At 44.6% G+C, this 17,400-nt stretch overlaps 1 long non-coding RNA gene across 1 annotated transcript; it reads right to left on the reverse strand.

Annotated features, from left to right (window-relative positions):
- Nucleotides 1-9,805: 9,805 nt before the first annotated feature.
- On the reverse strand, nucleotides 9,806-15,269 carry LOC135810902 (uncharacterized). The gene is made up of 2 exons (XR_010552448.1): nucleotides 14,862-15,269; nucleotides 9,806-10,762 (listed from the first exon to the last, which is right to left on the reverse strand). It is a non-coding gene; the product is annotated as an uncharacterized LOC135810902 (long non-coding RNA).
- Between the last annotated feature and the right edge of the window lie 2,131 nt (nucleotides 15,270-17,400).

Below are 17,400 nucleotides of genomic sequence, written 5' to 3' on the forward strand. Positions count from 1 at the left end.
TATTTGTGTTGCTATGACAACCCGTGTGCTGGACGAGTATTTGTTGACATTGGTTCAATTTCTTTTACTCTTCATAGGCTATCAGATCATTTTCCTTATTCGGTCTATTTATAACCAGTATCTATAATGAGAGTGTGGTCTGTCTCCATGGTTACCGGTGTTCATTTCATAACTATAGCCACTGCTCCTTGTTAGACCTTATCTGGAAGGCCCATTCTTGCATATTCCAACAGCAGCCAAGGGAGCTAGCTCTCTTGGTTATGCGGATTGGGTCCGATCCTAAAAAGCTGTTTTTATGAACTGTTTTTATGAACTGTTTTTATTGGATAGGATATGATTATGTTCAATAAACGAGGTTTGTGTCAATGGGAGATTGACTTGGAGTTTTTACGAGTTGATTCTAAACTACTGTAAATATACAAATTTTCGGCAGCTATTTAATTTCGGCTATATTCGGCACCGACCCAAAAGCCTAAATTAAAACGCCGATGAAATTTTTCACAGCATCTGTCGCACTATACCATGCCCTCTACCCCACGCCGAAAATAAATCGCCGCCGAAATGTCAAAAATCGTGAAGTGCCGAAATTTTGCAGCGCCGAAATTTTGTATATTTACAGGATGTCTATAGGGCTAGCGCTAGCGCCTGGACTTGTAAATTTTTTTTAAATTTATTATTAATTTTTTTAAGTCTTCAATCATTCAATCATGTTTGCATTATGTACGCGCAGCCATGTGGCGTGAACAGATTGCTTGACGTGAAAGGTAGCGATAATATATATATATATACATGTATAGCGAGTCGACAGTCGAGTCGTACGCGATCGTACGCGCTCGCGGACGTGTCTGACACGTGAAACGAAAAGATTTTTTTGGCGGGTAGTCGGCAAAAATTAAGTGACGGTCCCTTTTTTTTTGGCTTTAGTCCTTCGCCTGGTTTAGTCCTTCGCGGCCTGGCATGCATGGTAACCATGGTAACACGGTGGTCTACGCGGTACGCGCGGTGCGGTGCGACACCGTGCGAGTGCTACTATTACTTATTAGTGAGGTTTTGCATTCCGAATTTCGGTTCGGCGTTCTTCGGTCATGTGTCGAACATCAAAATGTCGAATTTTCGCTCCAACGTTTGTTTTGCAAGTCCGAAAATGATGTGTTTTCATTTCGTGAGCCCCAGCATCAGCAACGTCCTGTCCCGTGCTCCCTTTCTTGCTGATTCCAACGAACTTTGATCGCCCAAAGAGTCGAGGGCCAAACCTGCCTCCTCAGTCGCCTCAGAAAAACCAACTCCATGGCCAAGTCAAATTTTATGCGTATCGCCATAGTCTTTTCAGCCACACAGATGACGGTGAGGACACTCCAGGCAATAGAGAGTAGACAGGCATGGCAGTGGAGAGGAGCAATCAGAAGTACAGTGGTGGCCAAAAGTCTTGTCCGCAGGTGGATTTCTCGGTTATATTCAACAAAATGGCACAACAAACTGTACACCTGTCATTTTCTAGAGCAGATACAAAGTTTAGAGGAGAATATTCAAAAATATTTCCCAAAAGTATATTTTCTGTGTCCCTATCCCTAAGTATGGCAATGTGCGGCCGGACATCACTTTTGGCCAATATTGCACAATCTACAATACGCGGCGTAGAGTCAACTATTTCTCATCTAAACTGTTCTAATCCCTACAGAAACTAAGGCCAGACTCTCTGGAGTCAGCCTGTACCAATTTACTGGGCCTCCTTTGTTCTTGATCATAGCTGCCATGCGGCGCGGCATCGATTCAACGAGGCGGCGGCAGATATCCAGTGAAATCGAATATCATGCCTGCTTGCACTCAGTGAAGAGCTCACCATCGTTTTTTGCCCTCCTGCTGCCCTGGCGGTGCTGGCTGAGCATTTCCCATAGATTCTCAATGGGATTCAAACCTGGTGACTGTGGTGGCCACTCCATCACCGTCAAGTCTTGCGTCGCGCGCCATGCTTTGGTTGCCTTGGCTGTATGTTTGGGGTCATTGCCCTGCTGAAAAATAGCCTGTTCATCAGCAAAAAGGTCAGTCATGGACGGCAGCATGACATTTTGCAGAATGCCCATGTATTGGTTGGCTGTCATGATGCCCTCGACCTTGAAAAGCCGTCCAACGCGCGTCGCCGACAAGCATCCCCATACATGATATCTCCATCTCCATGCTTCACAGTACCACGCAAACAATTCAGGCTTTGTCGTTCTCCAGGCTTCCAGCGAACAAACCTCACTCCATCAGAGGCATGGAAGTTGAATTTTGACTCATCAGTCCACAGCACACGACTCCAATCTGCCACTGTCCAGTTCCTGTGGGCCTGGTCAAACTTTAGTCGTTTTTTCAAATGTTTGGCCTACATGAAAGGCTTTTTCACGGCGATGCAGCCCTTCTGGCCTGCGTTCTGCAGCCTCCTGCGCACCGTTCGTCCAGACACCCGTGAACCCATCTTCTAGGTCGTCTCAGCTCTCAGTTTCGGGCTGGTTTTGAATCTATCTGCCATATGGAGTATCTTTAGACGATGGTCGTAGCTGGCCCTGGTCACCCTGGGCCGGCCAGAACACTTCTAGTTTTCAACACGTCCATCGACATGATGTTTGGCAATGACTCTACGGCACGTACGCTCGTTCAGGTCCAAAATCCTGGCAATCTGACTAGATTTTTCACCATTCTGACTCAGCTTTACAATGGCCAGCTTCGTGCTAGCATAGAGCTCTTTCCTGCCAGCCATTGGGGTCAAAACGAAATCTCTCGGTGACAAATTCACTCCAGGACGACTCCTGAAGCTCTGTGCTTGCAAGCTTTCAAATTCCCGGCATGCATGGCCTGTCAAAAACTACGGTAGTACGGTACCAGGGAGTCGTACTCAAACTAGAGGTATATTATGTATCAGATTGCAACGACCAGGAGGCTCTTAGTAGTGGCTGCAAATGACCGATATCCGTCACTTGCAGCTCTGCATCAGAGACCTGTAGCTGGCCTGAAGAGTTGTAAAATTACTCCTTTGTAGCCGGGGGAGTCAGAGCGAGGGCGATTCACGGCTTGGTCAAAAAACTGTCGGCCTGGAACGTAAACGTGGATCTGCCGACACAGTTCACCTGGTTCACACGCGCCTGACCTGGCATGCTGCCTTGCGTGAAAGGAACATTTTTCCGAAAGCAAGCTTCTTCTCCAAAATTCGAAATTTCTTTCCAAAAATGCCGTCGTCCTTGACCTCGAAGCTGAATGTTGTTAGGATAGAAAATTAGCGAAGATGTAGCCGACCCATTCTGGCAAGCCGTGTGCCCTCTGGATATGCAGTTGTTCGCCATGGTCAACAATCTTCTTCTCCTTCGTTCGTACTTTCACTTTCCTGACCACGAATACAAGCGGTACCCATGCTCAGGTTAGTGTTTATTTGTCTGTCTATGCACATACATGTAATACAATGTACTGTTCGTGCTGCAGGCACAGGCCGATCATGGAAATAGAGGAAGCAGCCAGCTTTCTTTGAATTCTCATCCTTTCAACAAAATATGTACACACTTTCCTTGGCTCCTTTTTCCCACCGCCACCATGCATGCACTGCTTTTCAAATTTGTGTTTGCTTTGGCAGTGGTTTCATGGGTATCCTTCAGCCTTCCGTGCATGGCATTCAAAATTCAGAATAGTTTCCACTAGGGGTGAAAGTTGGCACTGAGATCCCGAGTTCGAGTACTCTGATTTTCTCCGATCGAATATTCGAGTATTCGAGTATTCTTGATATCCTAAAAATCGCACCCCAAGGGCCTTAAAAATCACATGACACAACCCTGATTGAACCGATTGGCAGTCCTTTTCTCGAGTGTATTGGTTGGTGGGTCATTTGGGCTCTCTCTACTCGTGTACAAATGTTCACCACACAGTCTGCACATCAATAATTATAATATGCTGACTGCTGCTCTGAAACTGCAGACTTCTATGGTAATGCATATACCATGTATGAGCGAGTACTCTGATATATTCCGAGTACGACTATATTTGAAAAATCCAAACGAGTATTCGAATATTCGGTATAATTGTTTCACCCCTAGTTTCCACCCAGGTGCTAGTGCCTCTGTTCTGCTTAGCACATTGTAGTAAAATTATTTGCAACTGTCCACCACTGCACTCTTGGCTCACATTCACCACACCATAGCGAGGAAGTTTGTTCTTGGATAGATGTCTGGAGGATGTAGAGCATCTATCCAAGAACAAACTTCCTCGCTATGGTGTGGTAAATGTGGGCCAAGAGCGCAGTGAGGAGAGGTGGACAGTTTCAAATTATTTAGCCACATCCGATCCTTTCTCCGATAATTATGGACATGTTTTACTATACCGGTATATTGAATGGCCACTCATGCTTCTATTGAGAGGTAACACCACTCAGGAAACTGAGGAAAGCCAACCGGTGTTGCACAGGATTTGAGGTTGGGAAGAAAAGATGTTCCGATAAAAGAACTGCGAGTACATGGGAAACGTATTATGGAAAGGGCAGTCTGAGTCGAACTAGGATCTCCTGTTCCAGAGCGTGAATATGAATACCGTAAAGTCGCGGATAAAAGCCGGGTTTGCATACAAGCACATCGCAGATAGAAGCCTGAAAATCAAACGGGTCGAATGCATATAAGCCCGTCGCGTGTAGAAGCCTTGCTCTATGCAAGCGCGGATCGGGTGGGTCAAGAGTGCATGCGCTATGTATGGTGCATAGTAGAACTGCCGCCGTACTGGTAGTCAGTGGTAGATCTACGCGTGTCGCACGTAGAAGCCTGGCATACAAGTCTGGCAAAAATATCAGTGGTGCATAATAAGCATGGTTTGCATTAAAATCTGATGGAGAAAGCGGCTTATGTGCTTATAAGCCCGGCTTTTATCCGCGACTTTACGGTACAGTAGAATGCCGATATTCCGAACAATCACTTATTCGAAATGCCAGTTTTCATATTGAGGAGCTAGAGTGTGTCTAGTTCCTGTGAAGAGAATGTGAGAACTGATGGAAACGTGAAGGAATGTGCAAGTCTTAGATGGATGTGTGACTGCTCCGTTATCCGAATTTTTCCCCATCCGAACCCCCTGGAGAAAGCGTGCGCCCGAGGGGTGCGGATAATCTACACTCTGCTGTAACAGTTATGTACAATGCGTGCCGATGCACATTGGACAACGTTGCAAATGTAGAATTGTAGGTGGACTGTGGTTCACATTAGACAATCGGAGTACCCCCACCAAACGAAGAGAGCTCAACATCACAAGGTAGAGCTTGCATGTACAATCGAAAAAGAGTACATATACCATTAGCTGATGTTGTTAGTGTGCGTTACGAAGTCTGAAGAAAATGTTGAACGATCTCGGCTGGGATGACATATACAATGTACTTGATAATTTCTTAGCGCATGAAAATCGGAGTCAGTACCACAATATTCCTCCCTCACTATATGAGTCTAGATACTTTGAATGTGGAACAGGGTCCAGGACAGGATCGTCTGCTCTATCCGAATTATGGCCTGGTTGCAATTTGTCTATTTACCAGCAGGTACATCGCACCAGGGAGTCATAGCACCTACACTGTAGGGAGACTACACAATACTTTATAGAATTTTGGGTCAGGATTTGGAGGTTCTCCGTGATCTGTGCAACCCGCGATCACGGCCTTGACCTACTGACCCTGAGAACGGCCCAGGTTAGCAATACCATGTACGAGCGTGTATAGATCTGCCCAATGGTGCCCCAAGGGTGGCTGAAACAGGAACCCCTGAGTCGAACCCCATGTCATTTAGCTTTACAGTCGCCTGTGCCGTCTACCTAGATGCTACAACTCCCTGCGTTGCACCCAGTAAATGCAGCACATCAAGTATACAGCCATGTAGTGTTGGTTGTCACCTGTTCTGATCGTGTGATATCACAAACAATCTTCTACGGTCCATTCATTTTTAACCTGGCACGTTAGGGGCCGTCCATAATTATCTATCTTTAACAGATTGAGTATCTTTGAAACGAGAAAAAAATCGTTCATGGGCGGGTGGGTCAAGAAGGGTTTCGTAATGAAAAATATTGATAGCTGAAACACTAGTCCATTCCAGCTATTTTTCGTTGAGGGGTGAGTAGGTGGGGGTGGGGGACGGTCACAAGTTACTCATAACTAAACTTTTCATTTCGTGAAAATTATCGATAATGCCGGGTCCATAATTGTCGATCTTTTACACGAAGAGAAAAAGTTTCGTTTGTGGGTGGGTCAAGGGGAGTTTCGTTTCAAAAAAATATTGATATTACAGACATCAATCGGGGGGGGGGGGGGGGGTGGAGGAGGGTCCTTCTTTCATTTCGTGAAAATTATGGATAATGCTGGATAGCTCCTTTAGTCTATGCAATAAAATAGTTGTTTTCTTCACACAGTACCGTAAAGTTTAAACAATATCCGGCCATGTTTGTACCGAACATTTTTTCGAAAGGTAATTTCTCAAATGTTGCCTTGAGTACGTTCTCAGCAACATAGCGGGCCAGTTTCAAATAATTGGACTGCAAACTTGCATCGCTGGTTGTTGCAGCTCCATCACAGGTCGTATCACGGGAAATTGAGTCCAGCTTCACTTCTAGGTTGGGTGACACGTGATGGGCATCACTTCCTGCATGCTGGTGCATGTGACTCAAGAGCTCTGGCTGGCAAGCAGTTTTAGACTGCAGGTGCAATACAAGATTTTTCTGCGATGTGCTATGCATTGTGCATTGCATTTCTCGAGAGACACTTCACGCTATGTGAAAAAAAGAATTTCGCTCAATGTGGTATTGTGCATCATGCAGTGCAACTTTCCCACAAAACTGGACTCAAAGCACCTTATAGCTAGCTGTTGTTCACAGCAAAGATTTTCCTATTTGCGACTCTTGGTTTAATGGGTGCAGTAGCATGCATGTGCCTGGTGATATTGTTGCAATGGATCATAGTGAGGGCGTAACAGTACTTGTGCACTGATAGTTGGTAATGGCATCAGTACATAACCAAGAGTGGGCAACTCGATGATCCCTCTGCCCACAGCAGAAAGTTTCATCACTTCGGTTTTTGTGGGCCATTGGGCTCATTAATACCATCATGCGTAGCCAGAGATCAAAACTTGTACATCACAGCTACGGTAGTTGAAGCAGAACAATGAACTGTGGATCCATGCCTACTGAACCTGATGAAACACTCTATCTACATGGCACATGTAGAAATATACGCGCGCTTGCTCATAATCATTGGATTTCGAAGCCGATCGTACATTATGTTAGTAGTTGCACATTCTTGGCAGTTATGTAGTTTGATAATAACGTTACGATAGATTACCAATACTGGTGGAAACATTATGCTGGTTGCATATTTTGTACCCGGTGTGCCATGACCAGGCATGCTAATTCATCGGATATTAGCAAGTTTGCCTGCCTCCTGGGTGTTGTATTTTAGCTTCACTGTACTACAAATACGATAGGCTTAGTTTTCCTAAATTGCTTCTTTATAACATCCAGTTTGTTTTGCTGCAATCTTTTCACGTGTTTTGCAGGATTGTAGCCAAGGGTGAATACCATTATCATGAGCGAAGGTCTCTGAGAACTCATGTCTGAAGGCTGGTCATGTTGGCCCAACGATGACTTTCATTGCCTGTATCCGCCACCTTCATACTGGAATGAACTGGAACATGTTCACTCTCTGTTTCTCATGTGGAAGGACGGAACAGATTGTTTGTCTGTCTCTGTGGATCACCGAAGGCTGAACAGTACAGTTGGAAGAATATTGGATCTCACGAAGTGACTGAATCTGAAGCGGCTGACATGCATCTGCACAGCGCTTTCTTTCTGAGATTTGCTTCAAGGCAGGTTATTGTGTACAATTTTGTCCACAGTAATCCTATATTTGCCAAACGTATTTCTCTGATAGTATTGTGACTACACACGCGCAATGATCTCTCCGTCATCAGTCTTTCGCAATGATGTGGCTCACTGACGACAGGATGCATAGCCATAGATCAAATGAGCAGCTGAGGTAGTTGAATCAGAAGAATGGATCAATGCATCCTGAACCTGGTGTACTGCCTATATGCACCCTCAGTAGTATTTGTAACGTGTTAACTATGAAGTATCAACATTGCTTCTCTTCTATGTGGGTGGTGTGAGTGAATGTCAGATGGTCTGTACTGCCATGGCCGATGGTGTTCACTGGAAGATGTTGGGTTGGACCATTGTGCCCTTTTGCAATATGCTGTTGCAGCCTGAAGGCAATGAAAAAGTTCGAATGCTGATCTGCTTTCAAGCGTAGAATGTTACATATTTGCGTTATTATGTTTTGTACTGGAGTGTGAATGTGCGACAAGGGCATGCACATGTAAGTATATCGCACTGCAAACAGCCTAAGAGTTCACGTGGTGTGTGATAAGTACACTTTTGGAAAGTGCGTGCACAGTCGAATCATGTAATGTTAAAACAGCCTTCGTGCTCCTCCCTGAATGGCTGCACAAGTAGAAATCTCCGTCTTCCTTTGCTTCTTTTTGCTTGAGCTGGCATGGTGGTCGTAGAGTTGGAAATTGTCAAGTATGATAACAATCGTTGTTTGGTCTGGAGACAAGAATGCATTTGGATATTTGTCCCAGGACTGCATGGCTTCCCAAACTGCATGTTGAATGTCATAGATGATTATTGTTCGGTTCAAGAAAGGACTCGTGGGTCTGTCTGGCTATTGTGAGCTCTCGCTAGTCCATTTCCATAGCACTTGCTCTGGATTCACTCGCTGGAATATTCTCCAGTATAGAACAAGAAGTTTAGAAAACCTACTGGTGATAATTATTAGTATGTTATACTAGTTTCTCCGCACTGTACCGCAGCTTTTGTTATCACACACATGCGGGTTATATAGTTTATCTACAATCCAGCATGATGTTCTTCCAAGAACGCCCCCGACCTAGGCCCTCGGAACGACGTTCTTTGGTGTGCAACATCACTTATAGTTCTAAATCTTAGAATTACCGGTAAGCGCAGGATTTTAGTGATCACGGTTCCAAATGCATGTCATTGCACTCCACCTTTGGGACTTATTAAACATGTCATTGCACTCCACCTTTGGGATTTATTAAGAGCTGCATGCATGCCAAAGCTTGTCATAAAAGAAGAGCAGACTTAAATAGGCATCTTGTACGCATGATTTCTAACATGTAACATCCCTGCCGAAGAGTGTTCTTCCATACTACGGAGTCGAGCGTCCAAGAACGTTGTGTCCAAGAGGTTAGCCTTGGGTGTTCTTATTTTTCAGCCATCCGGCTGCGCTCTTGTAGCATGTTCTTAGAAACAATCATGTTAGGATCATAATTATGTATCCCGAAAGCTACCGGAAAACCAACACCGCCATTCTTTCAAACTTAAGGCGGTGGTGTTCTTAGCATTTCAGGCTGGACATTCTTGGGCAACACGTTCTTCGGCGCCTGACTCTACTGTAGTACTGTACATGAAATACAGCTGCTACAACTGTAGTAATATAGAATGCTGATTATCCGAATGATTGATTGTCCAAACTGCTCAGGCTGCATGGCAGCAGGCTGTCATCAACATGCATCCCATGATAATTTCGAGGAGCTGGAGTGTGTGCCAAAAAGAATGAGAAATGAAAGTATGCATGAGGAAATGAGTATGTTTTAGATGAGTGTTTTCCCACGCCCTTATCCGAACATACATGCACTCGATCGCCATAACCCCTGGCATACAGCACACAGCTTCAGAACCTGACAGAGTATGATATGGGTATGTCACAAGTACTCCCAGGTCCCGAAGCTTTCGTCTCAACAAAGGATCATAATCGACGACTTGTAATGAACTACATTTTGGTGGTATAAAACCGTACTTGTTTACGAATGAGTTTAAAAGCATGAGAACTATCCACAGCAGACATTCTCACTGTTCGGAGTTGCCAAAAAAGTGGTGCATGTACAAATCAGGGATGGGTACAATACAGTGTACCAACATCTGAGGTGAGTCTATCAGGAAAGTGAATGTCGTCCACTCTATAAAATGGGGTCCCTCAAGAAAGATGGGATTTTGCAGCCATGGACGTTTCCAGCCAGGTGACTGTATATACAGTGATCTAAGTTATGCAAAGCTTGACATGAATGATTGGCTGGACACGTCGAAGAGAAGGAAGAGAGAAGCAGACCAACCTTACACCAGCTGAGTGTAGTGACCCAAAACAACAAACTAATTCTGTGTGGCCTTAGAGGAGCTGGGCAAGATGTGTACAGTGAATTAAACAATACAGTAAACGTGGGAGAAGAAGTGACAAGACTGAGTATGATACACTGTGCCAGCACAGTGCACATACTAGTGCAACTGTTGGTGTAGTTACAGTTAGCCCACACAAGCAGGTCACTCGATTGTAGATACACAGAGCACATTCTACATCATACAAAACATGTTGAGCTAGGCAGCAGTGGCTGGCATTTACCGACATGCACCAATGCCAATGCGCGGCTTGAGCAAATATTACAAGCCTCAGAACACCCATACGCCATTTTAGAGACAGAACAAGGCGATGAGTAAGCACCAAAGGATTATATGAATAGCGGCCAGGCAATAATTCAGACCACTGCTGCTAATCAAGGACTAGTTCCTAGTACTAGTATGTTGTCAGTGTACCCTGAAACGATGCAATCACAGCGAACGTGATACATGCACATCATGTTGCCTGGTTCTTGGTTAAAAGTTGTATCCTCAATGCTTGAGGTTTGTGGGGTCCCTCCAGCTTCTCAGAGTCCTACACAAAAAAGATAAAAGCAAGTGCAGGTAGAATAATAGTAAGCTCACATAAAACCTCTTCGTCTTGCTAACAAATTTCGTGATTAAATCCACAGCATGGGAACGAAGCTACAGGAAAAAAAGTTCAACCATAATAATGCAAAAAGGCAACTTTAGCTAATCATATTTTTGGCAGCAACACTATACTGTTTGTATAGGAGAGTTGGCTTGGTGCATTCATGCCAAATGAACTCCCTATAGTATTGTATTACTGTACTTCATCATTTTAGTTGAGCATTCATTCCCAGTAGCCCTAATGTCTTCTAACAGAGTGCGCAAGGTACTGCATATTCGGCGCATATTTTATTTTCGGCTAATATCGGCCTGTGCATTTTTAATTCGGAAAGTGGTGGACATCACGCAACTGAATTGTAAATAAAAGGAGGTTTGTCAACTGACAACCGCATACTTTTTCGACATCACTAATAAAAGAATTTTGCGTCCAGCGCATGCGCCAGGAGTGAATAGCAACTGAATAGAGCGGTTGTCATTTATTTACAGTCAACTTCGCTAATAACGACTGCGGATATAACGACAATTCGCGAATAACGACAGAATTTCCATGCCCAGAGCAAAGTCCCATCCAACTGTAATACATATAATGAGACTTCGGGTATAACGACACTTCGCGAATAAGGACACTTTTTTGATGCCCCGCCGAATGTCGTTATAAACGAAGTTGACTGTACTAGAGGAAACGCAAAAGGTAACAAGATTATGTAACCAAAGGTGAGAAGGCACTGAACGAACTGTCAACCTACGAATACAACCTCAGTGCAACAACGTGCTCTTTCTGCTTACACAAGCAGAAAGAGAAAGAGCATGTTGTTGCACTGAGGTTGTATTCGTAGGTTGTATTCGTAGGTTGACACTTCGTTCAGTGCCTTCTCCCCTTTTATGTACTGGGCATTTGTAGCCTAAAATTTGTTTCGCAAGGTTCAATGTGACAGTGTATACAGGCATCAGCAGTACAGGCTGAAATTTCAATGTGGCCGAGATGTGTTTTTGCCCTGGGGAGACTGCAATTTAAAAGCGTCGAAAATTTGCATACTTTACAACACAGTACTAAGCATGCGGTGAGCTGATGATGAAATGAATTGGAGGTACTAATAATGCTAAGGGATTCGGGGGCGCATCAAAGGGGTCAGCACCAAGGAATGGGATAGATTTGTGCCCAGTTCGGGTATGTATATTGGGTATAGAACGGAAATTATTGGCTAAGCCTCGGGCGACTCCTACCAGTATTGCCACCAATGGCCCATGGCTACTGATCTCTGTGATAGAAATGAGACGTGTATGTGAAACCAAAATATGGCTTTTCAAGATGTACTGTAAGACATGCTGTTATAACGAGTCGCAAATTTAATGACTGTCCAAAATTCATAGGTTAACGAGAAGATATGTTAACAATCTTGCAGTATTCTGCCATATCCACACACAGCATATATGAAGCAGTACGGCCTCAACGGATCTATTATAACGAAGAAATGTCATCCGTTAAAACGTTAGATTTGCTTCCTCGTTATATAATATATACTGTAAGACATGATTGTATATTATAAAATCAAGTCTTACAGTATGTGCATTTTGTGAAGATCTGATGTAAGTCATTAGGGACACCTCGTTGGGTCTTGCCAACATTCAATTATTATGATGTTCATATCTATGCAATAACGTTAATGGAATTATCAGCAAGAATCAATAACCCCAAGAGTATGCAGCTTTGCACATGGAGTCTGCCACAACACGTTTACCAAAGTACATGAACGTAGACACGAGCTGAGGAATCAGCTGAGCTGCTGCATCATTTATGATCTGCTATAGTTTCCAGTCTCCATGGAGGTTTTTCTTGGAGACGTCGAATCTACAGTATTAGGTGTGAAACTGTTGTACTAAACCGCAGGAGATAGACTCTATTCAGCTCGGACAACATTTCACAAGCACGCCGATCAAAGCTTGCTACACTCCCGTTTAGTCAACTTAACGGCCCAAATAATGCTTGGGTCATGAACTCATCGCTGTTGGTCTTTCGAGGGTGCCTGACAATGGTTGTTAGTGCACAGCACCAGCCGGGCCAAATGACAAGATCAGAGACATAGATCTTCCTAGTTCAAATGCTGAAAGGTGACTTGTGCAAACGTTATGTAGCAAAAGGAACTGTACTATGGCACTACACGCCATTCACAATAATCAAAAATGCCCACTTGACAAAACAGAATTTCATCAACGGAGTCCCAGGATTTTTCTTCTGTACATATGCATTATGGAGTCATAGCATAAGGGAGACGGCACGGTAGACTTTCAGCCTAAATCATAACGAGGGCCAGCTGGGCAGCTCAAAAGAGAGCTCTATGCACTATTGGCAGAGTGGTATACATGAATAGAGAGTGACCACCCAGTGCATGAAGCTTTTCGTGTCACCCTAGAAAATTTCAAAAATTAATAATGTGGGTTCAACCCTGGGCTGCCAGTGACAGTTGCCCTAACTGCCTTAGGGGCAAGTGCGATACATACATGCTCGCATATAGCATCGCTTGACTGACCCATGCTTGGGGCCAGTGAGTCAAGTCTGCAATCATGAGTTGCATAAACCACAGATCATGTAGAATCTCCATGGATCCAATCTGTGTACTGTAAAAGCAGAAATTTTCGGTGGTGTAATATTTTCGGAATTCTCCAAAATCGGCGATTCGGTGGAGGGAAATTTTCGGTAATACCCGCTTTCCAGGTAAGGGTGCTAGTACCACTAAGTAGTACCGAAAAAGTTCGGTGCATTTTTTCGGTAAAAATTGTCGGCACCGAAGTTACCGAAAATAAAACACCACTGAAAATTTCCGCTTTTACAGTACATCATTTTGGGTATCATGATCTCGTGTTGTTTCCTTGGGTGCTACGACTCCCTGACATCCATGGAACGGTATGAATTGGGCGATTTCAGCCAATCAGTAGACGTTCTGAGAGGGGTATATTCAACGATACACCCCGCTCAGTTCACAAGGGTCGCGCCAAGAGTGAATATTGGAAGGAGTCTTGGGAAAGTGCCCTGGGAGAAATGGATTGCACCATTCTATACATGTACTGCATTCCCCATAATTTCCTCGTGCTATGTCCTCAGGAAAATATTTAACGTATACCCTTCATATACTCATAGAATAATCCAAACGTATCTGCAGTCAACCACGGGTATAACAACCCACGGATAGTGACACTATCTTCAGACCTAGTAACAATATAGCCGTATATTTTCAACCCCGTGAATGACGACAACTCCCAAATACCAACACTTTTCTCATGCCCGATCAAGGGTCGTTCGTTACTGGCAAAGTTAGCTGGATATCATGTCATGTAGTCATTATTACTTCAGGCAGGGACAATGAAATACCCCCCCCCCCCCCCTTTCCTGCAGAGGGAACAGTGCTGTGTCCAGGTCCGCATGCAGCATGGAGGTGCTAGTAAGTCACTGGCATTATTTTCTCTTGTGGATCGATGTACAGTGCGTGACAATGCTTCCATAACGTTAGTGGTGGTGATGGTGGCGGGAGCATACTGCACTGCAGGGCATTACAGCACTGGCATACTATTATTTTCTCTTGCAGACGTGCCGTGCACGACAATGCTTCTATAGTGGTGGTCACGGTGATGGTAGTGGTGGCGGTGTGGTGGTGGTCACAGTGGTGGTGTGGTGGTGGTGGTGGTGGTGGTGGTCACAGTGGTGGTGTGGTGGTGGTCACAGTGGTGGTGGTGGAGGTGGTGGTGGCGGTGGTGGTGGTGGCGGTGGCGGTGGTGGTGGTGGTGCTGCTGCTGGTAGTGGTGGCGGCGGTGGTAGTTGCGGTGGTGGGAGCATTCTGCACTGCAGGGCATTAAAACAAGCTCGATTGTGCATGCATGGTGGCGGTGGGAAAGAGGAGCCAAGGAAAGTGTGTACATATTTTTGTTGAAAGCACGAGAATTCAAAGAAAGCTGGCTGCTGCCTCTATTTCCATGATCGGCCAGTGCCTGCAGCACGAACAGTACATTGTATTACATGTATGTGCATAGACAGACAAATAAACACTAACCTGAGCATGGGTACCGCTTGTATTCGTGGTCAGGAAAGTGAAAGTACGAACGAAGGAGAAGAAGATTGTTGACCATGGCGAACAACTGCATATCCAGAGGGCACACGGCTTGCCAGAATGGGTCGGCTACATCTTCGCTAATTTTCTATCCTAACAACATTCAGCTTCGAGGTCAAGGACGACGGCATTTTTGGAAAGAAATTTCGAATTTTGGAGAAGAAGCTTGCTTTCGGAAAAATGTTCCTTTCACGCAAGGCAGCATGCCAGGTCAGGCGCGTGTGAACCAGGTGAACTGTGTCGGCAGATCCACGTTTACGTTCCAGGCCGACAGTTTTTTGACCAAGCCGTGAATCGCCCTCGCTCTGACTCCCCCGGCTACGAAGGAGTAATTTTACAACTCTTCAGGCCAGCTACAGGTCTCTGATGCAGAGCTGCAAGTGACGGATATCGGTCATTTGCAGCCACTACTAAGAGCCTCCTGGTCGTTGCAATCTGATACATAATATACCTCCAAACTAGGGAGGTGACACGGCACAGAAATTCGTGTCACAGGGGTTGACTGAGCACCCGTGACCCCTCGTTGTTATTTTTGGAATAGTTCAGTCCAGTCCAGTCCGAAAGGTCATACTCGGATCGACTCGCCTTCTGTACTTCACCTCCAAGCGTGCCGCATGGGTGTCTAGTTTTTGAAATTATTGAGGCAGCACATTTCGTTTACAGCCCATCACTCGCCAGTATTCTTTGAAAGACTACCAGCAATTTGTTTACCTCCTGCCATGTCCGAACTAATTGATAGCAGTGATGGCAACAGCAGCAGTTATGAGACGGCGTGTAGTGTTACGGTAACTGTTCAGAACTGTTCTGAGTCGTATCCTAGGTTAATCCGAATACTAAAAATTGACCCAAATTGCACATAGCACGAAGCTGGTTTTTGAAAATTGTAAGTCGTGTATCTGCCCCATTTCTTCTTTATGACATGCACAATACACCAGTCTTCCTAAACAACACATTTCTAGCAGGGGTTAAGTACCATATAAGAGAAGTACAGCCAGTGATATTGTCATGTTGAAATACTACAATTTTGACACAAATTACACATAACACGAAGCCAGGTTTTGAAAAATGTAAGTCGTGTATCTGCCCCATTTCTTCTTTATGACTTGCACAATGGTCCAGTCTGCCTAAATAACACATTTATAGCAGGGGTTATGTACCATATTAGAGAAGTACAGCCAATGATATTGTCATGTCTAAATACTACAATTTTGACACAAATTAGACATAACACGAAGCTGGTTTTTGAAAATTGTAAGTCGTGTATCTGCCCCATTTCTTCTTTATGACTTGCACAATACACCAGTCTTCCTAAACAACACATTTCTAGCAGGGGTTAAGTACCATATAAGAGAAGTACAGCCAGTGATATTGTCATGTTGAAATACTACAATTTTGACACAAATTATACATAACACGAAGCCAGGTTTTGAAAATTGTAAGTCGTGTATCTGCCCCATTTCTTCTTTATGACTTGCACAATACACCAGTCTTTCTAAATAACACATTTATAGCAGGGGTTAAGTACCATACAAGAGAGCTACATTGTACATCAAGTCATACTGTCATAAACAGCCAGCATTTTTCCTGCAGCAGTCACACCACCATCGTCATTATTTCCAGGGAAATCCTCTTACATTGTCAGCTCCTGATCCTATGTCGTTAGATACAATGTAGGGGGCTGTAGGACCGGCTCGTCAAAAATAGAGAACCTGAACAAGCGTGCTCGGGACGTCTCAGCAATCGTAGTATGCCTGAGCACTCCAGTAAAACTTGATCAATGGCAAAATCGTTCCCCACAGAAAAATCATACTTTGCGGGTCTTGCGTTGCACGCTTGGAGGTGAAGTACAGAAGGCGAGTCGATCCGAGTATGACCTTTCGGACTGGACTGGACTTAACTATTCCAAAAATAACAACGAGGGGTCACGGGTGCGAGTCAACCCCTGTGACACGGATTTCTGTGCCGTGTCACCTCCCTAGTTTGAGTACGACTCCCTGTACGGTACAATGTGCGTACGCATTTTTGGCCAAAAGTCATGTCCGCACGTGGCAGCCATTTGTGTGACGTAATAGGTCACGTGACATATATGACGTCATGCTTTCCCCCGAAAATCGATTACAGACCGCATTGCAAGTCATTGAAAGAATCACCAGGCCAGAATAACCAATCTCACTCAACATTCACCCATTTTTGGGTGCCGGACATCACTTTTGGCCACCACTGTAGCTGGCGATGCTGATGCGCCCAAGACGCCTGCGAAGCGATGCCGAGATAAGAAACCTCTTTGAATAAATCACGCGCTAGCGCTCTTCTACAAGAAAATTCATCCGAAAAATATTTTCGGCAAAGTGAGCTTTTTCCGAACAAACATGCCGAATCTTCGTGTGCATTTTCGACCTCGCTCCCGAGTGCCGAATCTTTTTGCCGAATTTCGGAATGCAAAACCTCACTATTAGTGAGTACTATACTGCAGCCTATGCAG

The sequence above is a fragment of the Sycon ciliatum genome, chromosome 2 (genome assembly GCF_964019385.1).
Source record: "Sycon ciliatum chromosome 2, ocSycCili1.1, whole genome shotgun sequence".
Classification (NCBI taxonomy): domain Eukaryota; kingdom Metazoa; phylum Porifera; class Calcarea; order Leucosolenida; family Sycettidae; genus Sycon; species Sycon ciliatum.